Genomic DNA, 25,100 nt, shown 5'->3' with positions numbered 1-25,100 from the left:
CAATTAATTATGTATATGAAATCGAGTTAAGATAATCACACACACACACACACACACACACACACACACACACACACCCTTGGAACATATACCCGAGCGACCAGTTGGGAACGACACCTACACCATTCACTATGACTACATAATTCCTACTGGTACATATCTAGAAAACGCAGCTGTTAATTCATGTCTAGTGATTTGGGACAAAGCTTATAAAAAAGCAACCATAATAGAAGTCAGTGTACCCAATGATACAGGGCTTAACAGAGCTGAGATGGAAAAGATAACAAAGTATCAAGGACTTATGTATGATATCAAATGAAAGTGGATATTAAAAGAGGTTTCAATTATATCAATCATCATAGGAGCAACTGGGCTTATGAAAAGAACTTAAAAAAGCACTTAGCAAGTATACCCGGTGAACCAAGTGCAAGTGAGATACAAAAGATTGCACTGAAAGGGACGGCTACAATCTTAAAAAGGTCTCTTGGTTGGACTTACTAAAATAGGGGTAAATGCCAGATATCTGGTTGGATGTCCCACCCCCTAGAAGAAAAAAGGGGGGGTATAATTAGGTTTTTTGTTGAAACGACTCAGGGAAAATTATCTACAGTACAACCCCGGGATACGGCATAAAAAATTAGTAGCAAAATACAGTACAAGTATATAATATACGTGTATGTAATCAAATGACATTATAAATAACACCGTAAGGTGGGGTAAATATTGTAACCAGGGGCCGGAAAAACATCGTATCCTACATCGTAACCTGAAAAAAAAAAGTATTCTAAAGCGACTGTATCCCGGGGTTCTACTGTATCGATATTTTTCATTTCAATATACTTTCACACGAATGTTTCTGTTATGTAACAAATGTATATTCTTAATCCATTTATGTAATTGTAAAAATATTTTCTTTCCGTCACTAATATCTCGTTTAAACATTATTTGTATATATTCACTAATCTATAGCTAGTTATAACATATACTGACCCAATGGGTCACAGGTAGTTTAGTATATATACATATATGGATATTTTTAACTTGGAATATATATATATATATATATATATATATATATATATATATATATATACTAGCTTGTGTGCCCGGCGTTGCCCGGATGTTTAGAGGTGTGTGTTGATTAAAAAGAAAGTGGTAGTAGGCAGGCAGGCTCGAACCCTTATCGCAAACAAGGAAAATAACGTGACCCCCACCCAAAAAAAAACGTGACGTCTTTGCTGTTGCGCCCATCGGCAAACCGAAAGTGAAGTAGGTTTAAATTAAGGCTAATCAATCGAAAAGAGGGGATGACTTTCGAAAATATCGGCGAAAAAAGCGACCCCTCCCTGTAGAAAAGTGCGCAGTTGAGGGTGAAGGAATTAATGGTGACGCTTCAAAACGATACCAATCTCATGAAAATCCGTCGCCTCTGTCGAAAGTTTTAGGCAGACATACATATATACATACATACATACATACATACATACATATATATATACAAACATACATACATACATACATGCATACATACATGCATACATGCATGCATACATACATACGTACATGCATGCATGATGATTGCAACGTCTTGTCAGACGAGTGCCACTCCTTCAGACACTTAAAGTCCATGAGCCCGAAAATGACTTCCATCACCACAGGACCATTTTTATAGACAAATGCCTGAGGGAGTATCTATACACAGATGATGTTACAGAGTCTTAGCTTTGTACGACAGCTAAGTCTCTCTCTCGGTTCAAGATGTTGAGATCCAGCAACAAGCAAGAGCAAGATAGCCAGCCACAAGTTAAACTGCAGACCGGCTTAATGCGGGTACTGGTCTTCCGCTTTATGGTTTTTTAAATCAGAGATTTGCTTCTCTTAGAAAGGTTGCCTTCACCACGGCTTACGGGAGTCCTCTCCACCCCAACACATACATACACACAAACACACATGGTTCTAGTTGGCCGTTGACCCCCAAAAAGGGTTCATTCGCCCTTTGGAAGGTCTTGTGTTTAATCCTTCAGGGAAACTAGCCACCCTCCTCACCAAACAAGTCTGGTGGGGGAACCAGTTTAGTCGCCGGTGACCCGACCATGAGGCAGGTAGTACTGGGTTACATGGTACCAGTAGATACATGCATGCGTAGATACATACATATATACATGCATACATACATACATGTATACATACATACATACATACAAACATACAAGGCTTCCTTCAGTTTTTACAGACTATGGATACCCACTGTAAGGGTGCCTGCGCGTGGAATTTTTGTGACAAGAATTGCGCAATCTCCAACCTCACATCTCCTAAGTCGACATTGTTGCATACCAGTGGCAAGTGGAGGTTCAGGACATCTGGAAACAATGCTGAGATAAGCGGAAAGCACATACAGTGCCTAGAATTCCCAAATGGTCACCCATCTGGTACTAGCCAGGCTCAACGTTGCTTAACTTCAGTGATCTGACGAGAACCGGTGTGTCAACGCGATTATGCCGTACATACATACATACATACGTACATACATACATACATACATACATACATACATTTAAACAGACAGGTGAGATTTATATTATAGATGGGTTATTTATAAAAATGTTTTGATTGAATAATACATGGAATTGTTTCCCCGAACACAAGTCCAAATTTGTCACGTCATATTTTTTTATAATCGGAAATCCCCAATGAACGACACACAATCCGACCATCACTCCTTTACCACATCGTGACTCCCACAGTGTATTTTTTCTCTAATAATAAGGCGAACGGGTTTTTCCATTTATATAATTATTCGGCTTGTTCTTTCCTTAGTTAGTCCAGCTGTTACATTTTGAAAAAAAAAATGCTAAATACAATTTGAACTCCAAACTGATCCAACGTAAAAATTCACGACATTTAGTTTTAAAATACCAATCTGCCATCCCTGGACATTAATATGAGAGTGACCACCATTTGGTGTAACCTCGTTTTCGAATACTAGTTTAATAATATATGCTCATTTGTAATATATTGTTGATAGCTCAAAAAATTGTTTTTTAGACAGAAAAAAAACAATAACACACAGCAAATATATATAACATTCCAATGATATGATATTAATTGTATTTTAAATATAGAACTGATCCAATTAAGATAAATTACTAAGTACTAATAAATACTCAGAAAATAATATTGTGTTACATAGTTCAATACAAATAATACAATCACATTGTAAGAGACAATCTTTAATTTACTTCTTTAGTCCAGCACCTCTTGGCAGTCAATGATCTTTTTTGCCCTATTTCTTTCGAATGTTCCAATTTGTACATAAAGTTTCGCTGATTTCTTTCTTCATTGAAGAAATTACTGTGAGTACCTTTATCACAACATTATACAGTAACCCTTTATGTCCAGATGACAATATGCTTTATTTGGAGTGAATAGCAGTAAAAAAAAAAAAAAAGTGATATCATTTATTTGCGAATGTGACGTATATTCAGTTACAGATAGACATAAAATCTCTAGAAACCCAACGTCGTCATCTCTCTTGATCGTTCCAAAAGTAAAACTTTTTTTTTGTTTTGTTTTTTATATTAATGAAGTTGGAGAGCTACAAAGCCGGGAATGGTATTATAAAAGTGAGCGACCTTTTGTGATCTGAAATTTATTTTCCTACACGTGTTATGTAGAACATTGCCTGGGGATTCCAAGTAATTTGAATGGTTATTCTATGATCATTTTAATGTCTAGAAAATACAGGATGTCCCAATAAAACGTATACACCCTTTAATTGACCATAAAACCAACATTTATTATAAGAAAGAAAAGCTTCATACATCAAAATACTGTGAACAAATATAGAAACCAGCTAATTATCGAAAGTGTCCAAATTATTGGCCATTGTGGTCCATGAATACCTGACAACGCTCACTAATGGAATCAAAAACACTCCTAATCAGTTGAACTGGTATGTTGACACATATTCTTTCAATGGTTGCTTTCAATTCATTCATTCTAGCTCGTTTTATTGTGTGAATCCTGTGTTTAACATGCTCCCCACATCGCCCCATAAAAGAGAAAAATCCAGCGAGGCTCAAATCCAGTGAGAGTGGACAGTACTAGATACTTCCTCTTCGTCCTATCTGTTTCGCAGGTGACTATCAAGATATGCTCTTACGTCATGATGATAGTGGGGAAGTGTTCCGTCCTGCTGGAAGTGCGATTCTTTATCCCTAAACATCTCTTGGAAACGTGGCATAGCGTATTCATGTAGCAAGTTGAGATAATTTAAAGAGTGTATACATTTTATCGGGACACCCTATATGTTTAAAGGCGACAGATACTTTTAAGATAAAAATATTATGGTAGAAAAGTTTCAGGAATGTTAACATAGGAATATATAAAAATATAAAGATAAAACAAACAAGAATGTTAGAACATAAACACTGGAAATAATTTTAGTGACGGCATTAGGTGATCTTAAAGTTACGTGAGTTAATGACGTAACGAGATAGATTTCGAGACGTGCGACTTAGTTAGAGTTTGGGGTCAGACTCGAAAAAGTCGGACAAGTTAATACGAAAGATATCGTCTCCGCGTTTTGGAAGCGAGGAGAAACGCAACTTTAGCATAATGTAGAAAATGATGTCTTGCAGCTCCGATGGGAAGTCAAGAATAAAGTTGTATGAAATATATAATCTATTGTTGTTTGGTTTCTTTCAGAGAGAGATGAATTTGAATAATGAGAAGAGACGAAAACACAACAACAGTTTGATACATTGATTGAATATCAGTGAACTGTTTCATTATATGTAAAACGCCCATACATACGTACAATAATAAACATTTTAACCACTAGATGTGACACAATATATATATATATATATAGTAAGTTATAAAATATATATGGCGAATAAGCTACACTGAATATTCCGTGTTTCATCCACTCTAGGACTCTTCAAGAAGGAAGGGCGCGGTGGATACTAGAAAGCTGATTGCCTAACTAAAATCTCAATAGAAGCTGCATGTATAAAAACGACAGACAACCACAAAATTCGCGCATAAGCCTGAAGAGTCCTAGAGTGGATGAAACGCGGAATATTCAGTGTAGCTTAATCGCTATATATATTTTATAACTTACTAACTAGCTCTACCTACGTATTGAGCACTTTTGAAGTAAATACTTAAAGTTTACAAATAAATTTATACTTTCGTATATTAATTTTATGTGAGTAAATGAAGTAGTTATATATATATATATATATATATATATATATATATATATATATATATATATATATATATATATATATATATATATATAAAAATTCCATGGATTTCTGCCTTTGGATTATTATGGACCATCTTCTTCCAATTACGGGATTTCTTTGGATTTTACTTGTACAAATGGAAATTCTTTTAACTTTCTTGAAGTTTTACATTTGGATTTTACCGTCACTGGATATTTTTATCTTCCACCAGACTATCCATTAATGTATAATCACCTTTTTCTTTACCATATTCCCTCTGCTTAACTTATTTTGTTTTCAAGTAAGATCTTTGACTTATTTGTTGTTTCATCAAATACTTCTGCATGCAAAACCCGATCCTGCATTTTGCTAATTCCTACCCTCTGATGAGAAGGAGAGTATTTCTTCGAAACTCCGCGGATTAAGGACTATCCATTTATCTAGTGTTTCCTTTTCAGATTAAATATGTTTTTAACTCATTTCAAAGTGTTTTTTAATATATTTCATTAACTGTTTGCTCATATATATATATATATATATATATATATATATATATATATATATATATATATACCACAATCTCTGGTCCCCCCTCGCCAATCTTTCACGAAAAACACCTGTCTAGCTGAATCCACTGTGAAAAATTTCCCCCGTTCTATATCTGTGCCTAAATCAAAATGTGGATTCCATGAACAAAGCTTCTTTCTTAGAACTGCACGCCTGTAGAACTCTGTTCCGTCTGCCTGCTTCCCACCGGACTACAACTTGGATGTCTTCAAGTCCAATGTTAACAAATTCCTAATGAACCGCCCCCTTAAGTAAACACTTCATCAAATCTCCACACTAACGTAATGTACTTGCAATAACCCTTATCCTTGAGTGGCTTCCGGGCCTTGATAAGCGGTGATCACTGTGTAAAATAAAAACAAAAAAACAAAAAACCACAACGTTAAATAGACACAAATTATATAGATCCTGTTTATATAACGCCCAACCATACAACACACAGTAAATCCTCTCTGATCTGTTCTGACAGAATAAAAAAAAAATATGAGGCATTATTTTTGGAACGCCTCTCGTACCAGCGATTGGTTATTGGTTGTGAATTATATTCCCATGCTACTTCCTCTACAGAGGAAGCCGGTTAAACCTGTTTAGAGTAAGTGCCGCTTCAGTACGGTAGTCCTTGATATTGTTTTCCACAGATGAGAGGTTCTCGGAAAGAAACTCTGTTCATGGAAGTTGTGTTTGTATTTACTATGCTTGATAATGAATAAGCCAATATCTGAAGGTGCCTTCACTGAATTTTTTTTGCGTTTAGTGATGAACGTGTTATTTTAAGTATAAACGCGACAGACTGATAGACAAATCCGTTTATAGAAGTGCATGGACGTATGCTGGTTGAACCAACAGACAGACGGAGCCTCTAAAAATGACGTGTGGATGCATCTCACAAATGATAAAACGCTTTGAGAAAATGATAATAGAAAACAAATATTCTTTAAACGAGGAAATTATACAAAGTAACTAACCTCCTCGTCAGAAAAGGTCAGCATTAGGATGGGCGATGCATTCATTAGACGTTAGCATCGGAATGTTAGATTTGAAACAAGGATAGTCGTTTTTCTTTCTATTTATTTAACAAAGTTGGGGATAATGTACCTTTTTAATGTAGGGAAAATCCAGCTTCGCCCAAAAGGGGCACTTTTGGTTTGGAACAAAAGAAATTAAATTGCCTCAGTATAGAAAGACTTCTCTTTATCGATCAAGAACGAGTCAGATGAGGAGTAGTGTTAGAATAGATACTACACTTTGATCCTAGACGAAAACGGAATAGACTAACTGTGGTAGCGGAACAGATGTTATATTTTGTAATTGTTAAATTTTATAAGATAAAGATGGTAGAATGTAACACATCAGGCACAAGGCCATCAAAAATGTAGGGAAACTTATCTATCATAATCTTGATTAGAATTATCACAGTCACTGAAATACCACATTGACTCTAGAGACCATTCTGCTTTAGGATTTCCCACATCTGTTGTAAATTTGATTTTTTTGCACACGCACACACATATGTAATGTATACATACACGCATATATATATATATATATATATATATATATATATATATATATATATATATATAAATGTATATATATATAAATTAAAGACTTAACTGTTGTATAGGCAATATCGCCTTTAGAGGTCTCTAGTTATTGACTGACCAAAGCATGCTCATGAATGTGTAGCGACATATTAATGCTTATGTAAAACAAATAAAAAGTGTATATATATATATATATATATATATATATATATACTAACAGGGCGATGCGACATTGTCTGAGATTGAATGAGGATCAACAAATATTCAACTCTCCCATGTTTTTTCATCGAAATCGGTGGAATAGCCTATTTTTTAAATCAAATTGATTGATTGCCTGCTTTATTTAGGGATTCCACCCCTCCCCCAGTGTACCGGAAGGAAGCTTCACATGCCTCCGCACAACTAACTAGTCCACAACACATTGATATTGTAGTCTACATTGCACTGTAGAGAATATACTCTTGATTTTCCCACACGGAAGTTCTATAGCAAACCCCACTCTCCCCAATGGTTTACTTCTACTTGCGCAGCAGCCATTGCTCAAAAGTAGCATGCCTACTGCAGATTTATCCGGCTTCAGTCAAGTAAAGCAGACAAAAGTTTATAGAAACTAGAAGTAATTGTAAGAAAGAAGTACCGACAACTGAGAGAGAACATACCGAAACGACCAGAAAATGCATTGAAGCACAGAAATTAGGAACTCATGATTTCTGGAAAATCTATAGCAGCGTATTAAATAATGGGCAATCAACAATTCCTCCACTATCCAACAATCTTGAAGTTGTTTGCATGGCAATCGAGAAAGCTGACATGCTTGCCCGTCAGTTTGCCTCAAACTCTACACTCATGAGCAAAAAAAAATGTGCCAGGAGTGAAAGAAGGAAGAAATCGATTTTTCAATATTTTTCCATGAATTTTTGTTAATTTTAACTGGAAATTTCTATTTTGCAGATCATTATTATTATAGCATATAATAATAAGTGGAAAAATTAATCCTAAAAATGGTAAGACTGTATCTTGGTGAGTATATCAAAAACCGAATTGCAGGATTAAAGCCGTCCAAAATGACTTACAAGCAGATTTTTTATATTTTAAGAAAAGAAAACGTGAAAACATCTCTAGGTTTCTGTAGTAAAGTGAATTGGTCAAAGGTTCGAAGTCGAATGCTTGGTAAAAGGGAAATTTGGATCTGGTCGCCCTAGAGCCTTCACTTTGAGGGACAACCACAGGCTTAAATTAACTGCTTTGAAGGATTGAAAGAAAACTTATGTTGACATAGCAAAGAATTCAAAACAGGGGCTGAAAATTCTCTTTCTAGATATACAATATCTAGACGAATGAAAGAAATGGGATTTTCTTCTAAAAGGTGTACAAAGGAGCCATTTTTATCTAAGAAGAACATCAATGATAGAAAGAGATTTTTCTTGTGTTTTGGCAAGAAAGATACAGACTGGTTCAGGAATGTTTTCTGGTCAGATGAATCAAGATTTTGTCTTTTTCTTGATGCTCCCGATGCTCCCGAATGGTGCAATCGAAGAACTGGAGAAAGATTTTTACCAAGTTGTATAAAAACGACAGTTAAATACGAGAATGGAGAGATAATGGTATGAGAAACTTTTACTGCAGCAAGAGTTGGGGAACTTATTAGATGTGAGAAGTCAATCAATGCAAAGGAATACATTTGAATATTAGAAACAGGACTGTTACCAAGTATCCAGAAGCTTGGAATATCTCAGAACATTATTTTTGAACATGATAATGCCCCTGCACACACTGCTAAAGTCACAAGAAAATGGTTTTCTGATAATTCAATTAATGTGATATTTTGGCCAGGTCAAAGCCCCGATTTAAACCCAATCGAGAATATTTGGTCCATAGTTCGTGCATTGGATGGAAGAACTTTTTCGAACAATGACAAACTGTGGGAAGCTGTGCAAAGTGAATGGAATAGCATCTCCTTTTCACAGTGTTCCACTTTGGTTGAGAGCATGTCTAAAAGGATTGATCTTTTAAAGAAATCAAAAGGGAATACGATTCCATCCTCAGCATTTAACAAAGTAAATGTTTTGTTCTGTGTTATTAGTCTCGTTTAAGTTTCCTTGTTCAATTGTTTTATGTTCAAGATAACTTTTAGTGCAATTAAATGTATAAAATTTGTTTAGCATATTTTCTTTTGCTCACGAGTGTACTTCGAACCCAGCAACCCATTCCTTCCCTGATTTTCCTGTGCAAACAGAAACCACACTAGATAATCTGAAAATCACCTCATCTCAAGTATATGATATCATAAAAAACCTAGACACCTCAAAAGCATGTGGATCTGATCTCATCTCGGCTGTACTATTAAGAAATGCTCTGCTGAGGTTGCTCCAGTTCTCTCCAAACTCTTCAACAAATGCATCAACGAATCATGCTTTCCTGACTGCTGAAAAACTACTTCTGTGGTCCACAAGAATTCTGGCGAAAGAATTGACTCATTAAATTATCGTCCCATTAACCCTCTCCCTCTTTTCTGCAACATATTTGAGTCTATAATATAATTAATCAAGCTCTGATCCACCACCTTATAGTTGCTAGACTTTTGTCCAACCATCAATATGGATTTAAGCAAGCCTTTTCTACTGCAGATATTCTAAATGTAATCTCAGAACGTATATACCATGAACTGGATAAGACAAGGAAGGGGAGAGCAGTAGCACTAGATATATCTAAGGCTTTTGACAGGGTATGGCACGATGGTCTGCTCATGAAAATTAGATTCTATAGTATCACTGGACGAATACTTAACGTAATTAAATCCTTCTTAAATAAGAGAAGAATCCAGGTTGTCTTCAATAGTCATACATCAAAACAATATGATATAAATGCGAGTCTACCTTAGGAGTCGATCTTTGAACCTTTATTATTCTTGATATTCATAAATGACAGCCCTGATAAAATAGTCTCTGAGATGTGTATATTTGCTGACGACACGACGCTCTATAACATGCGCAAAGGGGAAATGAATGAACACATATCCAAGGCAATGGCAGAAATCCAAGAGAAAGACCTTCCGTCTGAAGTAGAATGGGGTAGAAAAATGGATAATGACACTCAATGCTGCCAAGACGAAGCTTGTTTCCTTCAATAATTACAAGAAACCTCAACCACCAATAGCTATGGCTAATGATACATTACCTGAAAATACTTCATTCAACCTCCTCGGCTTAACGTTCACAGGGAACATGAGGTGGAACATATCCATCGAGAGCTTTGTTAAAGCTGCTGCAGAGAAGGTGGGCTCTCTCTACCATGCTAGAAAGCTACTTATGCTTGAAAGTATCCTATACCTCTACAAGACCACCATTCACCCATGTATGGAGTATTGTTGTCACATTTGGGCTGGTGCATCTGTTACTTGTCTCTCACTCCTGGACAGGGTTCAAAAGAGAGTCGCCAACCTGATAGGTCCTGAACTGTCATCTAAGTTTCAGCCTCTGTCACATCAACGAAATGTTGCATCCTTTTGTCTGTTTCACAAGTATTTTAATGGTGGATGCTTCGACAAACTACAAGCCATTGTATCCCGATGACATAAATACTCCCAGCAAACCCGACAAGCAGCAAAGTCCCACCCCTATAAAGTCGAGATCTTTAGATATAAGAAAGACTTCTACTCTAATAGTTTCTTCCCTAGAGCTGCTAGACTTTCGGATTTCCTTCCAAGTTCCTGCTTCTCCGACTGTACTGACATGCAGAAGTTCAAGTGTAATGTGAACAAACTTCTTGCTGCTCATATCCCTACATAGTATCTCTGCAACTTATCTCTCTGATAGTAGCCTCTACATCAAAGTGGCACTGTGCTTTATTTGGGGTAAAAATGTCACAAATAAAAAATAAAAAATTGCGAGCACGTTAGGAATGTAATTTTTTTTTGACATGACCAAAATGTTGCTTTTTGATTGGTTAACTTTTACTATCATAGTAAATAAAAATGTGTATTGAATTAATATATAACTATTTACGTTTAATTATTTTTTATGAAAAAGGATTTTGTAGCTTGCTTAAAGTATTTTGCAAAATGTTGTTTTTGATTGGTTAACTTTTACTATCATAGTAAATAAAAATGTGTATTGAATTGATATAATATAAATATTTACGTTTAATTATTTTTTATGAAAAAGGATTTTGTAGCTTGCTTAAAGCATTTTTGCGAAGTGTGACAGGGTTGTAGTTGAGGGCTATGGCAATGCAGTGTATGGAAACGTTCTATAAGATAAATATACTATTATGACAAATATCAATAATATTTAATATTATATTTATTTCCTAACGCAGTATGTTGCACAAGATGGAAAGTGCATGAATTTCCCAAATTTTTTTTAGAATAAAATCTCTTCTTCAGAGAGAGGGATAGCTAACTATAAATAGCTCTCCAATATGGCTACATTTGTTTGTGTCAGCACCGGGACCGGATGTTAAATTCATATGTCAGTTTTACAGCCGAATAGGCTCGCATGTTTGCCTCTTCAGTATCTGGAATATGGATTTATCATAATGTGTTACTTAACTATATATACTCCTATAAATTAGTTTTTCTTTTGTGTCTATTGATATTTATTTAAAATGAAAATACAATTTTCTTATATATGTATTGTGGAATTGCATTCACTAGCACAAGATCTAGCTAATTTGCATATTCTTTTAAACATTCATTTTAATTAATTCCCTATTAGTTGCTTCGGTTTTCTAATAGGATGATCATCTTTAGTTAACTATTATGTGTAATTATATTCATGCAGATATTCTACATGATTTATACTTGATTAATATTTGCGTAAAAAGTTTATAGTAAGCACAAAATTGTTTCCATACATATTTATGTATACGTATTTTTGTTTAACAAATTTTGCCTACCAAACTTCTAGAGCTTTTGGTCTACAGACATGAAACTTCATATATAAGGAATTTGAATCCATGCAAAACTTTATATTTTGGTTTTAGCCTGGAAAAATCGGCGCAAAAGTGTGAAAATTAAAAAATGTGAAATTCGCTAGGTGAAGGTCGAACGCCAGCATTATGAATGCAAAACGTAGTAGCTATTGGTTCATATTTTCATTTTTAGCCTTGCAATAAACGTGTTTTCATAGGCCAGTCATTGACAGCAGAGGCAAAATAAATCGTAAGCTGAACGTTTTGGTTTCAATTCTCGGTGGTGGCGCATTAGTCTTTTTTTATACTTTTTAAATAATTAGTATATATTGCATCCAATCTATCTATCTATCTATCTATATATCTATAAAAGTGAAAATATCTGTCTGTCTTTTCTCTATGGTATTAAGGAAGACTATTATACAGAAATACATTACTTTACATATTCACACTTTTTAATATATGCATATGCACAAAACCTTACGAACAGCACATAGGGCCCGAGCAAAGCCGGGAGGAACTGCTAGTATATCTATAAAAGTGAAAGTGTGTGCATGTGTGTGTGTTTGTCTGTATGTCTGTGTACATTTCCCTACGCAATAACCCTGTCAATTTTCAGTCTACAGACTCGAAATTTGATATACAGGGTATTGAGATTTGGAAAAATCTTTGTAATCGGTTTTCGGGAAGAAATTTGGCTGTTAAGGGGTCAAAGTTCAACGATTTGACCTTTGAGAACTCTACCAAACTCCTCCAACAATTTTGAATCTAAATAATTGAAATTTTAGATATAGGTTCCTTGGACATGGATCTAACTTAATAACTTGATTTGAGCCCAAAACAATAAATGTTAAGGGGTCATAATAGGGCTCAAAGTTTAAAAAAATTGACCGCTTTTTTTTCTTTTTTTTTGTTGCTCAACATACACCTCCAAACACCCGGGCAACGCCAGGCTGAAATGCTAGTTGAATAGATAGTAAAGAATTATTAATAAATATTTGTTCAAATCAGATGATATTTAATGAATATGTTATTAACATACACTGAAAAGCCCACAATTTTATCATCTAACTATATTAATTCATACCAGTACTAGCCTGGCTCATTTCACGAGTCCATTCGTGTTATTGAACCAGATATTATCAAAATTATTGATTAAACTGTTTACCCCAGGCCCATAAGGAATTTTTTCAAATTACTTTTTGAATATTTATCATTTTTTAAATAATAAGCGTAGCTGATTATTTTTTTTATATTACCCCCTATTGTTTACCCCAAATTATTGTGTCATGCAGAATCAGCTTTCTGATAACTAAGGCTATGACAACAGCATATTCTTCGAGGGGTATGTATCCGTTGATATCATTTTATATAGAGTGATGTGGTTCTCGGTTGATTAACACTGTCTAACTGTGTCAGATATGTACTCGAATATATACAATGAAAAAAATATGCTGTTATCATAGCCCTACTGATAACATTGCTGAAACTTTAACAGAGCAAATAAAAAATGTGCCCCATAAAGTACAGATATCAGTGACACAGTACAGTTGGTTGTGTTTGTTTGGAGAGTTACTGCGAATTTTGAAATTATTGAGGAATTTTTGAACATGGACAGTTTATCTCCAACAAGTACAGGCAATGATATTAGTGAACAAGTTTTCAAGTTGATGGAAAAGTTTGAACTGGGCCTTTCCAAACTGTGTTGCTTGACAACTGATGAGACAGCCTCAATGACAGGAAAAAAAACAATGGATTAACCAAAAAGGTTTTTGGACTTTATTGATGCAGATTGAGTTGTGGTGAATCGCGGTATTATACATCAGGAAAACTTGTGCACAAAAGTACAGGATTTTATAGATGTTATTAAAGATGTTATGAAACATGTTATGAAACATGTTATGAAACATGTTATGAAACATGTTATGAAACATATCATGAAACATGTTATGAAACATGTTATGAAACATATCATGAAACATGTTATGAAACATGTTATGAAACATATCATGAAACATGTTATGAAATATGTTATGAAACATATCATGAAACATGTTATGAAAGATGTTATGAAACATATTATGAAAGATGTTATGAAAGATGTTAGGAAACATATTATGAAAGATGTTATGAAAGATGTTATGAAACATATTATGAAACATATCATGAAACATGTTATGAAACATATCATGAAACATGTTATGAAAGATGTTATGAAACATATTATGAAAGATGTTATGAAAGATGTTATGAAAGATGTTATGAAACATATCATGAAACATGTTATGAAAGATGTTATGAAACATATCATGAACCATGTTATGAAAGATGTTATGAAACATATTATGAAAGATGTTATGAAACATATCATGAAACATATTATGAAAGATGTTATGAAAGATGTTATGAAACATGTTATGAAACATGTTATGAAACATATCATGAAACATGTTATGAAACATGTTATGAAACATATCATGAAACATGTTATGAAACATGTTATGAAACATATCATGACACATGTTATGAAAGATGTTATGAAACATGTTATGAAAGATGTTATGAAAGATGTTATGAAACATATTATGAAAGATGTTATGAAAGATGTTATGAAACATATTATGAAAGATGTTATGAAACATATTATGAAAGATGTTATGAAACATGTTATGAAACATGTTATGAAACATATCATGAAACATGTTATGAAAGATGTTATGAAACATGTTATGAAAGATGTTATGAAAGATGTTATGAACATATTATGAAAGATGTTATGAAAGATGTTATGAAACATGTTATGAAACATGTTATGAAAGATGTTATGAAACATATTATGAAAGATGTTATGAAACATATTATGAAAGATGTTATGAAACATGTTATGAAACATGTTATGAAACATATCATGAAACATGTTATGAAAGATGTTATGAAACATGTTATGAAAGATGTTATGAAACATGTTATGAAAGATGTTATGAAACATGTTATGAAACATGTTATGAAAGATGTTATGAACATATTATGAAAGATGTTATGAAAGATGTTATGAAACATGTTATGAAACATGTTATGAAAGATGTTATGAAAGATGTTATGAAAGATGTTATGAAAGATGTTATGAAACGTATTATGAAAGATGTTATGAAACATATTATGAAAGATGTTATGAAAGATGTTATTAAACATATAATGAAACATGTTATGAAACATGTTATGAAAGATGTTATGAAACATATTATGAAAGATGTTATCAATCATGAAAGATGAAAGATGTTATGAAAGATGTTATGAAACATATTATGAAAGATGTTATGAAAGATGTTAGGAAACATATTATGAAAGATGTTATGAAAGATGTTATGAAACATATTATGAAACATATCATGAAACATGTTATGAAACATATCATGAAACATGTTATGAAAGATGTTATGAAACATATTATGAAAGATGTTATGAAAGATGTTATGAAAGATGTTATGAAACATATCATGAAACATGTTATGAAAGATGTTATGAAACATATCATGAACCATGTTATGAAAGATGTTATGAAACATATTATGAAAGATGTTATGAAACATATCATGAAACATATTATGAAAGATGTTATGAAAGATGTTATGAAACATGTTATGAAACATGTTATGAAACATATCATGAAACATGTTATGAAACATGTTATGAAACATATCATGAAACATGTTATGAAACATGTTATGAAACATATCATGACACATGTTATGAAAGATGTTATGAAACATGTTATGAAAGATGTTATGAAAGATGTTATGAAACATATTATGAAAGATGTTATGAAAGATGTTATGAAACATATTATGAAAGATGTTATGAAACATATTATGAAAGATGTTATGAAACATGTTATGAAACATGTTATGAAACATATCATGAAACATGTTATGAAAGATGTTATGAAACATGTTATGAAAGATGTTATGAAAGATGTTATGAACATATTATGAAAGATGTTATGAAAGATGTTATGAAACATGTTATGAAACATGTTATGAAAGATGTTATGAAACATATTATGAAAGATGTTATGAAACATATTATGAAAGATGTTATGAAACATGTTATGAAACATGTTATGAAACATATCATGAAACATGTTATGAAAGATGTTATGAAACATGTTATGAAAGATGTTATGAAACATGTTATGAAAGATGTTATGAAACATGTTATGAAACATGTTATGAAAGATGTTATGAACATATTATGAAAGATGTTATGAAAGATGTTATGAAACATGTTATGAAACATGTTATGAAAGATGTTATGAAAGATGTTATGAAAGATGTTATGAAAGATGTTATGAAACGTATTATGAAAGATGTTATGAAACATATTATGAAAGATGTTATGAAAGATGTTATTAAACATATAATGAAACATGTTATGAAACATGTTATGAAAGATGTTATGAAACATATTATGAAAGATGTTATGAAACATATTATGAAAGATGTTATGAAAGATGTTATGAAAGATGTTATGAAACATGTCATGAAACATGTTATGAAACATGTTATGAAACATATCATGAAAGATGTTATGAAAGATGTTATGAAACATATTATGAAAGATGCTTTGAAACATATCATGAAACATATTATGAAAGATGTTATAAAAGATGTTATGAAACATGTTATGAAACATGTTATGAAACATATCATGAAATATGTTATGAAACATGTTATGAAACATATCATGAAACATGTTATGAAACATGTTATGAAACATGTTATGAAACATGTTATGAAAGATGTTATGAAACATGTTATGAAACATATTATGAAAGATGTTATGAAACATGTTATGAAAGATGTTATGAAACATGTTATGAAAGATGTTATGAAACATGTTATGAAACATATCATGAAAGATGTTATGAAACATATCATGAAACATGTTATGAAACATGTTATGAAAGATGTTATAAAACATATCATGAAACATGTTATGAAACATGTTATGAAACATGTTATGAAACATGTTATGAAACATGTTATGAAACATATCATGAAACATGTTATGAAACATATCATGAAACATGTTATGAAACATGTTATGAAAGATGTTATGAAACATGTTATGAAACATATCATGAAAGATGTTATGAAACATATCATGAAACATGTTATGAAACATGTTATGAAAGATGTTATGAAACATATCATGAAACATGTTATGAAACATGTTATGAAACATGTTATGAAACATGTTATGAAACATGTTATGAAACATATCATGAAACATGTTATGAAACATATCATGAAACATGTTATGAAACATGTTATGAAAGATGTTATGAAACATGTTATGAAAGATGTTATGAAACATGTTATGAAAGATGTTATGAAACATATCATGAAACATGTTATCAATCATGTTATTAAAGATGTTATGAAACATATTATGAAAGATGTTATGAAAGATGTTATGAAACATGTTATGAAAGATGTTATGAAACATATCATGAAACATGTTATCAATCATGTTATGAAAGATGTTATGAAACATATTATGAAAGATGTTATAAAAGATGTTATGAAACATATTATGAAAGATGTTATGAAACATACCATGAAACATGTTATGAAACATGTTATGAAAGATGTTATGAAACATATTATGAAAGATGTTATGAAAGATGTTATGAAACATATTATGAAAGATGTTATGAAACATATCATGAAACATGTTATGAAACATGTTATGAAAGATGTTATGAAACATATTATGAAAGATGTTATGAAACATATCATGAAACATGTTATGAAACATGTTATGAAAGATGTGGTGTAGTGTGAATTTTTTTTTTCTATGCTAGGGGTCTGATCCATCGGCAATTTCAGTCATTTTTAGAAAAACTGGACTCTAATTACCATTAGCCGTTTGTTCACTCAGAAGAGATGCTACTTGGAAATCGTTTGGGAATTTAACAAAAGAAATTGAACAAGTTATGGTAAACTATCAGGAACTCATTCATATGTAATATATTGATGTTGGCATTCTGTAGATGTTCAGTATAAATGGAGACGCTCTGATAGTTAAAACTGCAAAAGTATTTATCTAAGCTAGCAAGGACGTCCAGTGTAGCCCGGTCGGAAAGTATGCCTAAATATATTTTAATTCTTGCAAATTTCGCATATATTATTATAGAGTTAATATTCTATCGATTTTTATATATCATAAAGTTGTGATTTCAATATATATATATATATATATATATATATATATATATATATATATATATATATATATCCATATGACTTGGGTGCGTCGGCTTGGTTCGAAACTAAAAACAAAACTTTGAAGAATTCTTGGTAAAATTATTTATAAAAAATAAATAAATGACTTCAGTGCTATCAGCTATAATCGAAACCGAAACCAAAACTTATAAAAAAATTCTTGATAAAATTATTTATTACAAGAAATGGAAGTCCATAACAATTAAACGACAGTCACTCGGATGTAAGCGTGACACACAAAATAAATAACACACACGCTATCCTATTAAGATATAGATAAGAAAAAAGATATTACGTATTTCAGCAATGAGTACTGGTTAAATGAACTTGCTTTTCGAACTGATGTCACACAACATCTTGTAGAATTAAATGCAAAACTATAAAGTAAACAGCAGTTGAGCAAAATATATGAACACATTTCTTTGTTTGAAAAGAAACTTAAACTTTTAAGACAGTTGAGTAGAACCACACTCACCCATTTTCCTACTGTCACTCTCATGAAAGCGGAAATAGCTGATTTACAATGTTTCAAGTATGCTGAAAATGTTGACAAGTTGTACACTGAATTTACAAGCAGATTTGAAGATCTCAGGAAACGTGAGAAAGATTTCAAGCTGTTTTCTCAACTCTTTGACATTGCACCCCCCCCCCCAAAAAAAAGTACAGAAAACTGTGCAACATGCAAATTTACATGCATATTTGTGAATTAGACAAAGAGAGTCACTCTTTCTCTTAATGTAAATCTTGATTGTACGATTATATCTGGACCGGAGGAGGAGAGAGAGGGGCAGTGAGAGAAAGGTGTAAAGTCGTAGCACTCCTGAAGTTAAGCCTGGGTCTCTTTGGAATTGTGGGCACGCCCGGATGCCACACCCAGGGTTTGTCAACAGTCACCTGATTGCACCAGGGTGTCACCATCCAGGTGCACTTTGGTGTTGACTTTGAAACCGACTTCGAACATGTGAAATGGCATGATGCGGCCCTCACTTTAAGCCACACCAAAGACCATAACCGTGGCCGGAAACTCTTTGTTACAGTCTGACAATGACTTGAGAAGAGCATACGCTAAAAAAGAAAAGAAAACTTTTTACAAAAACTATGCGTGTGGAAAGCCCCCAAATTAAGAGCAACATGCCAGGAAAATGATTTCACCTTTTTGGATGTACATATTGTTGCAAACAACTTTTTTCAAAAATTAAATTCACAAAACTTCACTACCGGAGTCAGCTCACAGATAGAAATTTATCAAGTTAACTTAGAGTGGCCAAAACATCTGTCAGAGCAGACATTGACAAATTATGTACACATGCAAAATACCAAGTTTCACATTAAAAAGTAATAAAATGTTTGAATATCACGTTTTTATTTCGAAATGCATTCACAATATTACTGAATGTATTTAATTACTTAACTATAGTTCTCATAAGTCTACATAAGAGTTCATTTTCTTATGGTAACTAGCCTGCATTTTTGTTACAACGTTCAAATGTGGCCCAACGTTATAAAATGTTGGACACCCCTGTTTAGAGTGAGGGATTAGATAAATATTTTTTTTTTCGTAGTTTTTTTAAAAATTAAGGAAACTCGGCCAGTCTTTTCTGGTTATAAGCGTCAGCTGCTAAACGAGCCCGAGCCAACTTTGTGAGAAATCGTGCGTGGTACATACGGCATAATCACGTTGACACACCGGTTCTCGTCAGATCACCGAAGTTAAGCAACGTGGAGCCTGGCTAATACCAGATGGGTGACCATTTGGGAATTCTCGGCGCTGTATGTGCTCTCTGCTCATCTCGGCATTGTTTCCAGTCGTCTTGTACCTCAACTTGCTACTGGTATGCAACAATGTTGACTAAGGAGAAGCGTGGTTGGAGATTGCGCAACTCTTGCCACATAAATTTCACGCGCAGGCACCCTTACAGTGGGTATCTATAGTCTGTCAAGACTGAAGGAAGCCTTACAAGGCATAAGTACCGAAAATTGGGAATATCAAAGCCGTTTCAAGAAAGGTTAATTTCAGTAATGTTATCTAGAAGTGTAAGCCATTTTGAGTTTCAGAACAGTTTCAGATGGTTCGCTGTTACACACAAGTCCTGGGAGTGGACTTGTTTGTAGTAGACAGTTCCACAGAACAAAATATTCTTACCGTGTCGAAACCCGGGAAAGAACATGTGAAATTGCTCCAGAAAAGGTTTAATATTTATGAAGCAATTCTGGTTTCTGATTGGTTTGTAGCAGAACGTGAATTAATTTGATTCGTCAGTTCTTAGCAGCATCGTTTATAAATAGAATCGTCCGACTGTGTGGGATCATACCCCCATTATAAACCTCTTATGATGGGATGTCTCCTAGCGGCTTCGGCTGCATGGAGACAGGGTAGTACATGTCAAGGATTCGTCACTTGACACTCAGCCCAACAGGTGAGGGGCCGGGAACCGGCCCAGCACCTGTTGGACTGAGGTACACCGCCTGGGTAATACCTAGGAGGTCCACCCTCCCAGGCCTTGCCACCGGGCTTTCCGGTGGGGCAAGTTTATTGCTTGCTGCCTGAGGCGCCCCGACCGGGGAATGCCGACGGGGTTACTCAGGCAATTTTTAAAATTGCAGGAGTGCCCCTCCTTTAGGGGAGCCTGCGGGGTTCCCACTTTCTGGCCTTGTGCCACATTTTGCTGAGGTGGGCAGCAAATAAATATCTACCCCCATTATAAACCTCTTATGATGGGGTGTCTCCTAGCGGCTTCGGCTGCATGGAGACAGGGTAGTACCAGTCAAGGATTCGTCACTTGACACTCAGCCCAACAGGTGAGGGGCCGGGAACCGGCCCAGCACCTGTTGGACTGAGGTACACCGCCTGGGTAATACCTAGGAGGTCCACCCTCCCAGGCCTTGCCACCGGGCTTTCCGGTGGGGCAAGTTTATTGCTTGCTGCCTGAGGCGCCCCGACCGGGGAATGCCGACAGGGTTACTCAGGCAATTTTTAAAATTGCAGGAGTGCCCCTTCTTTAGGGGAGCCTGCGGGGTTCCCACTTTCCGGCCTTGTGCCACATTTTGCTGAGGTGGGCAGCAAATAAATATCTACCCCCATTATAAACCCAAAAATATTGCAACATCCTCCCTATTTTTTTTTATAATGGGGAACTCCCTTGTGCTTTTTTCTGCTCAGAAAATAAATATATATTTTTATATTTACTTAGACATAACAAAAATTAGAAATCATTTGGATCTTAGAATTTTAGCATTTAAAAAGACGCCATTTTTAATTGTGTTCAAATGTCAAAAAGGAAAATTACAAAGATTTTTTTTTTTTTTTTCCTAAGCAAAAAGTATTAGTAGGTTAAAGTGTTAATACAAATAAAATGGATACAGTTTAACGTCTTGTCCAGGACCATTTTTTTTTTTTTTTGATATAAAGAAATCTATATACTCTGAGCATTACCCCTAGGGTTTTCCGCTGATATTCATGCAAAAAAGTAAGAGCCTTCTCATAAGTGGAACTTCGCTGGTCTGTATTTTTAATATATAGAAATCTATATACATACAGGGCAGTGAAAGAAAAAAAAATTATTCAGTCGAATTCACAAACAAGTTTTGAGAAAAAACGTTGTAGCTTTATCTCGTTTTCTACGAAATGGCATTTTATATCCATATGCCTAGATCTTTGGTTGATCACCGTGTTCTGTGCTAAGCCTATACTGACTTGATTATCACAATTAATTACCACGGGGCTTGTAATCAATTCTGGCTCTAAAATAGTCTTCAGGATATTTTAAGGTAGAGTGCTTCCTGGGTCGTGTGTGTGATCACGATAAATTCTGCTTCACACGTAGAGAGATACAATCTATTGCTTTTTAGATTTCCATGAAATAATAGGCCCATTTTCTGAGAGTCTGAAACAATATCCAGATACACTCCTGCGATCTTCTTCGTTTGCCCAGTCTGAATCCGAAAAACCTAATTTTAGGGGATTTCTTGATTTTCTAAATACTAACTTCTGCTCCTTAGTTCCTTTTAAATAACGTAGGACTTGTTTAGCTCTGTTTAAATCCTTCATTGTCGGTCGTGATAATTTTTGTGACAGTTTCATTACTGTATAGCATATGTCGGGCCTGGTTGCAGTCATCAAATATATAAGACTACCTATAATTTCGCGATATTGTGTGTCTTATTATTTCAGATTCTGTGTGTATACTTTTTATTAATATCATTTTCGACCGGTGTAGAGCGTTTCTTGCACTCTCCCATTCCAAATTTTAATAGTATTTTGTCGATGTATCTCGATTGAGTCATCGTAACAAGTCCTTTGCTTTGAGTAAATTCTATTCCCAGAAACCAGGATATTTTGCCAAGATCGGTCATTTTGAATCTTTTACTTAATTTGTTCTTAACATCAGTCAACATTATGCCACAATTTGATGCGATTAAAATATCCTCGACCCACAAAACCAAAATCAGTAGTTTATCGTCTTTGTGTTGGGTATATAAACAGGGGTCTACAGCGCATTGTCTAAATTGTTGTTTAATAATATAATCATGAAACACTGTGTTCCAACACTGAGCACTCTGCTTTAGACCATATAATGACTTGTTAAGTCGCCACACGCTATTTTTATTTTTCATTATAAATCCCTCTGGAGGGGTAATATAAATTTCACAGTCTATTGAGGCATTCAAATAAGCATTTTTTACGTCCATTTGATGGATGTTTAGGTCATATTGTTATGTGACTTGCAGTAAAACTCTGATTGTCGTTAGGTTTGTGGTCGGCGAAAACGTAGAAAAATATTCTTTACCGTAAATCTGAGAGCACCCCTTAGCAACAAATCTTGCTTTGTACTGTTCTACACCTGATGCTGCACTCTTTTTTATAAAGACCCATCTGGTAGAAATAACATGTTTATCTCTTGGGAGAGGCACTACCGTATAGGTATCATTTTCGGTTAAGGCATCTATTTCTTTTTTCATGGCAATTTTCCATTCATCACAATGGTCTGAATTAATTGCTTCGTTGAAGCTTTTTGGCGCATTTTCCATTGAACAGCAATAGTCGATTTGATAATCCTTTATATTGTCGACCACAAAAAAATCGGGTCGTCTTCTATTTCTTTCGGGATATCTCGACTTTATCATCATCATCATCATCATCATCATGGACACTCTTGTCTCCATCATTTTTATTGTTTTCGTTTGTTCTTATTATTTGAGGTAATATAATTCCATCCTCTTCATATGACGGGGTTTCGTCTTTACAATTAAACGTGTCTGTGAATTTTTACACACCGGATTCTTTTTATTTTATTTTTTTTTCGGGAAAAAATATTAAATTGGCTGGACTGTTTTTATCGTATCCAAGAAATATACCTCTGTCAGCTTTAATATTCAATTTACTCTTTTTTCTCTATATATGCGAAGCAAGTTGAACTAAATATATGCATTTCTGCTTAAATTTTTTTTTTTTTTTTTTTACCGCAGAAAGATTCATATGGAGTTTTAGATAGTGTTTTGTTAAAACACCTGTTGCGTATATAGGCTGCCGCCATAAGTGCATACGTCCAGAGGTTTTTAGGGAGTTTTGATTCAATGAGTAGGCATCTTGCCATTTCAAAAAGTGTCCGCCACGCACGTTCAGCAGTCCCGTCCCAGTGTGGCGATCCAGGAGCCGACGCCTCACGCCTAACATGATGGTTAATTAGCAAAAATCCAAAGTCTTTATTGGTAAACTCATCACCGTTGCCAGAGCGAACACACCCGATTCCACCGCAGGGGGCCATGTCGGCCAGACACCTCCTAGCCGCTAGCAGGGCATCAGATTTATTCTTTAAAAAATAAACCATTATTAAACCTGAATGGTCATCTACGAAATTCAACACATATCTATAATGTTCTCTGGCCATCGGTTCTACGGGACCGTTCAAGTCACAATGCACCATTGATAGGATTTTTTTTTCTGGTATCTTGTATTCATAGTTTGTCATCTTCCCTTGCGTACAGACGTCGCAGTTGAAGGTTTTTGATGTTTGTACTTGCATTCCATCAACTACAGTCGGCAACTTTTTAATATCAGGAATATTGCAGTGTCCAAGAATTTTATGCAATGTTTGTAGATCATGGCAGGTGGTTTTTGATGGGACTACGCTATTCAAATAATACAGTCTTCCATCCCCCCCAATGTCGAATACAGTTCCATTCGGGCACACCAGCTCCGATTTATTGGGGCCAAAGTTTATATCTGCACATTGTCCCATGGCAGCCTGCATAGAAAATATATTTTGTTTAAATTTTGGGACCAGACGAGCGCTCTCCAGAATACAGAAACACAGTTCACCCTTATTGTTCTTTAGCGAGATTTTCGCATTGCCTCTTTTCAAAACGATATCATTGACTCGACTCCCGTCAGCCAGTTCTACAAAATGATTTTTTTGCTTAAAGTTGGGATCAAAATTGATAAAATCAGATTCCTTTGTAATCACATGTGCCGTGGCCCCACAATCGACAAGAAAATTATTATTGCTTGTTGAAGCATCAAATGTACACGAAAATAAAAAATGTATGTTCGCTAACAG

At 34.2% G+C, this 25,100-nt stretch overlaps 2 pseudogenes; one reads left to right on the top strand and one right to left on the bottom strand.

The window, feature by feature from the left end:
* Positions 1-2,389: 2,389 nt before the first annotated feature.
* LOC145293594 (5S ribosomal RNA) lies at positions 2,390-2,506 on the bottom strand (annotated as a pseudogene).
* A 17,697-nt stretch (positions 2,507-20,203) lies between these two features.
* Positions 20,204-20,320, top strand: LOC145293435 (5S ribosomal RNA; annotated as a pseudogene).
* The last annotated feature ends 4,780 nt before the right edge of the window (positions 20,321-25,100 follow it).

This window comes from Euprymna scolopes, chromosome 14, assembly GCF_053919585.1.
Source record: "Euprymna scolopes isolate OS-2025 chromosome 14, ASM5391958v1, whole genome shotgun sequence".
Classification (NCBI taxonomy): domain Eukaryota; kingdom Metazoa; phylum Mollusca; class Cephalopoda; order Sepiida; family Sepiolidae; genus Euprymna; species Euprymna scolopes.
Note: the sequence above shows the minus strand (reverse complement) of the source record. Positions and strands in the feature narration are given on the sequence as shown.